This window comes from Mauremys reevesii, linkage group 12, assembly GCF_016161935.1.
Source record: "Mauremys reevesii isolate NIE-2019 linkage group 12, ASM1616193v1, whole genome shotgun sequence".
Classification (NCBI taxonomy): domain Eukaryota; kingdom Metazoa; phylum Chordata; order Testudines; family Geoemydidae; genus Mauremys; species Mauremys reevesii.
This window is the reverse complement of record NC_052634.1, coordinates 22,855,213-22,859,794: the sequence shown is the minus strand read 5'-3', so window position 1 is coordinate 22,859,794 and position 4,582 is coordinate 22,855,213. Positions and strand designations below refer to the sequence as shown.

At 49.4% G+C, this 4,582-nt stretch overlaps 1 non-coding gene across 1 annotated transcript; it reads right to left on the bottom strand.

The window, feature by feature from the left end:
• Positions 1 to 3,983: 3,983 nt before the first annotated feature.
• Positions 3,984 to 4,065, bottom strand: TRNAS-GCU. Its single transcript has one exon. It is a non-coding gene; the product is annotated as a tRNA-Ser (tRNA).
• Positions 4,066 to 4,582: the final 517 nt, after the last annotated feature.

Below are 4,582 nucleotides of genomic sequence, written 5' to 3'. Positions count from 1 at the left end.
GTGAGCTTCAGGGCTTTACCACAAGCCAATACAAGGTCCCACTGAGATTTGAACTCAGATTGCAGGATTCAGAGTCCTGAGTGTGGCCCATTACACCATGGGACCAGCTTGTGCTGCTTTCTCTGCACATTGGTGACCCTCACGGGGCTGACTCATGTAAGGGACTGTTGGCCCCTTACTAAAACTTAGTGGGGGGGTTGGTTGGCTAGTTCCCAGCACCAATAGAAGGGGGAAGGGCCAATGGGAAATCAGGACCCAGCGACTGACAGTCCCCAGGGGCAATGGGGAGAGGCCAAAGCTCCAAGTTAGCCACACTGAGAGGCCAGGCAGTGTAATGAGGGAGCCCAGGTAGCTCAGTTGGTAGAGTGACAGGCTCTTAATCTGAGGGTCCAGGGTACAAGGCCCTGTCTGGGTGCTCAGCTTTTAAGTTGCCTGGTGTGCCAGGAGCCAAACTCTGTTCACAACCACATGCAGATTCCCAGAAGCTGTGGCCATCTCCTGGGAAGGTTCTTTTCCTCAGCAATCAGGAGAGAGGCCACATCCCCAGGAGCAGGTGCAGAAAGCACAGTCTCTGGCTGCCAGGAAGTGCTATGGGGCGAGGTGCTGAGAAAGCCCAATGGGGGAGCAGCAGAGATGGGGGGAAGGGAGAGAGAGAAGCAATGAGGACAGGAGTACAAGTGTACAGGGGGCATCTGGTCTGGCTATTGGGGCAAACTTCCCTGGTTTATACACGACCCTGGTGGAATTGGCCTGTGGAAGGATCTGAGTCCCCACCCCCTTACCCAGAGGCTGCCTGACCTCGAGGACTGTTAGGATACAGAGATTCAGGCCAGTCTGCAAAGGCCTGTACTTTAAGAATGTAGGTGTATTTTTATCACTTAGCTAGTTATAAAGATATAAAAGAAAGAATAAAAAATCACTGTTGTCTGTGTAATGGCCTTCTCTTACTGTGACAGTCTGAGGCCTGGTTCTTCGGCTAAGCAGCAAAGGCAGCCATAAGGTGGGAAGTGTCTGGTCACATCCTCACATTCCCAACTAGTCACATTGAAATAAGGTGCTATTGGGCTGTGAGGAATACAATCCTGCCCTGATATTCCATCACCTCCAGAGAAAGGGAAACTTAGTTTGGTAGCATCCTGTCTGGCAAGAACTCACTTATCAATAGACACAGCTGGAAAACCCTTATGTCTGTATAGATGTAGTTGTGAAATCCTCCCTTCTGTATTGTTTTGTATGTTTATTTGCATGGTCTCTGTCTGGGTCTGTGACTGTTTCTGTCTGCTGTATAATTAATTTTGTTGGGTGTAACCAGTGAAGGAGGTGGAATATAACCATGTTACAGTATATTAGGACTGGTTAGTCTAGAGAAGGAGTGAGGGTGCCAGGCGGCGCGGCGGTCGGGGCCACGTGGTGAGTGTCCCGCTGAAGCGCTGGCCGCCCCCCTTCTCTCTCCCCCCACTCCCTCCCCTTCCCCCCCGCTAGACCGGGCGCGCACTCTGCAGCACAGGGAGTCCCCTGGCTCCGGCTGCCCTGTGGGGTTTTTTATTTTGTTTTTCCCCTGCTTTGCCGGCCGCACCGTTGTTTTTCCCCCCGTCCCCCTGCTTTGTTGCTCCAGTCCCGCCGTTTTTGTGTTGCCCCCCCGCTTTGTCGCTCCAGCCGTGCCGTGTCCCCTGTCACTTTGCCGCTCCAGCCGTGCCGTTTTCCCCCCCCTGTTTTGTTGCTCCGGTGGCCCCACCCCATTTTTTTTTGCTTGGGGCGGCAAAAAAGCCAGAGCCGGCCCTGCCCACACTTGACTCCCTGCCATCTCTACCGGGGCCTGACAAGCTTTACTTGTGTTTGCATTTTGAAAAGCAGAGGAGCAGGTGAGGTTTTCCTTGCAAGTTGTGTGTGAGTGAATCTTTGGCCAGGTCTGCACTACAAAGTTGTTTCAGCAGAATTATATTGCTCAGGTGTGTGAAAAACATACAACGCTCCCTCGGTCGGCAGCTTGTGGCTGGTGCACACACTGCAATGCCACGTCTGGTGACAAAACTGCCCTGTTTTGGTGACAAAATAAAACCACCTTGACGAGAGGCCTAGAGCTTTGTGCAGCAAACTTAAAGTGACAAATTGTCAGTGTAAATGCTGCTGGTCATTATATCACCATAACTGGCCTCCACCAGTATCCCACCATGCCTGCCGTGAACTCACCTGCCTTGCATTCCTGTTACAGAGGTTGGGTCCCTCCCCTTTCATAGCTCCAGAAAGTTCTGACAGCTGAGCCGCTATCTATACCAGGATTAGGTTGATAGAACTACATTGTCAGCCTAAGTAATGTAATTACTCCAACCTAATTTTGTAGTGTAGACCTGTCCAAAGAATCACACACCCACCTTGGGAGCAAAACTTCACCTGCTCCTCTGCTTTACAGAATCCAAACACGAACAACACTTGTCAGGGCCCAGTGGGGATTGGCAGAGATTCAGGTGTGGGCAGACACGATGCTTTAAGTAACAGCAAGCATCATGGCTTAACTAATTAAAACACCTGTCCTATAAACATGAGATTCTGGGTTCAATTCTCAGTGGTGCTGTGGGTAGTGGCTTTTGGGGCACCTGGTATTGGCTACTGTCAGAAGACAAGGTTCAGAGCTAGATGGATCTATGGTTTAAATTACACTCACAGGCACTGATCATAGAGTTACTGAAAGTTTGGGTGTTAAGAGCTGATAGGTCAGTGGTCCAGTACCCTCAATGTGATTTTACCATTTCCACTTGCTAAACTCCCTCCCAATCGCTATAAAATTACAGTGCAGACAAATGGGCTTGAGCCCAACCTCTGAGGCCCCATGAGGGTTTCTGAACCCAGGCTTCAGCATCAACACAAATATCTGCACCACAGTTTTTAGCCCCTCAGCTTTAGCTCCATGAGCCCAAGTCAGATGACCCAGGCCAGTCCTGCTGCCATCTTTATCCCAGGAGAGATGGACTCTAAGGGGACGTCTCCATTGCAATGTAAGCCCAGGTGTGGCACGCTGTGCTCAAAGCAGCATCTGGAAGCCCCATATTCACCACTCTCATATAATGATGCCATGGTTTGTACAAAGTCTGCCTGGTGAGGTATCATTTCAAAAGTCTTGATCTGTTGAACATTAATATCGGGTTGGATTATGTGTGCTCGCATTGGTTGGGAAGTTATGAAGTTTTGCTCTGTGTGCGTTACTGAGATATGTTATGAGGTTGGGAAATCCCCCCCCACCAGCCTTTCAGGTGCGACAAGGGAGGAGCCAGACTCGCTGCTGGCCCATTGAAGGGATCCACACTCCCAAGGACTAGCCCAGGAACCGGGTACAATGCAGACTTCTCCGAGATAGCACAGAGACAATGGACACTGCTTGACTCACATGGTAGCAAAGGAGCTTCCTAGCAAGTTGGAAGAAACTATGAAAGGGGGGTAGAGACACTATGAATTGGCCTCTCTCCCCCACAACTCAACAGCTGAAAACACACCTGGAGGACAAAGAATGAACTGAACTGATTCAGAAAGCAGAAGAGAATAATAACAATAATACTTTCAAACCGAAGTCCCCAAACAGACTAGTATTGGTTTTTCAGTTTGGGAAATTTTGTTTTCTCAGTCAGACCTTGCCCAGGGAAGCAGGGAGAAAATGTTTGAGTTGCCTCCTTCAGAACAGCTTGGCCTAGACACTAGCTCTGGTTCACTGCTCTGGTCTTGCTCGGGTTGAGGGTATTTTAATAATTTGGGCAGGTCCCAGAGTGTTTGGGGGAGATGATGAGGATGTTCCCTTTTGAGATAAAAACTAAGAAATACAGCACTAGAGAATTTTTTTTAAGAAATCTGGGATTTAGACATTTTATTTAAAGCCAGAGAGTTCTGAGTTTCTGAGAAGGTTTTTGTTTGCAAGAAGCAACATTGTTTGATCTGTCATTGTACCAAAAGGGGAGATGGTTGTCTATAGAAGAGGCATGAAGACTAAATGCATCTGATGAGGATGGGATTCGAACCCATGTGTGCAAAGCACAATGGATTAGCGGTCCATCACCTTAACCACTTGGCCACCTCATCTCAGCTGTCAATGAAGAGACAGGAGGAGAAATCTAAGGCCAGCAGAGATAGGGACAATAAGGAGTTTTGAAATACTAAGCGGAAGCAGGGGCTGAATGAGCTCCCCACTCACATCTAGTGAGGAGCTGGAGAAAGACTTCAGGAACAGACCGTGTTTGCACAGACACACCTACTCTGCCTAGCTATGCAGCATGATGGGGCCACTTTCCCAAAATGACCAGTTTTGGCTGGTGGCGGGTTACAAATCACTTTAGGATTGAATGGAATAAAATGTTATTATCCTTCCTGCATGAGTGAAGGGCAGCAGAACATACCTAGTCTGTCCTGATGGGTGGGTGAGGAATAGCTTTTATTGGACTTTGTAGAAGTGATTGAGAACGTGACCCTAAACCAGTGGTCCCCAAACATTTCACACTGTGCCCTCTTAGCCATGGCTGTGGCCCCTCGGAAGCCACGGTCGAGAACCGGGCCTGGGACTGGGGCTGTTGCTTGCTGGGGAGAGGGGTGCAGAGAGGGG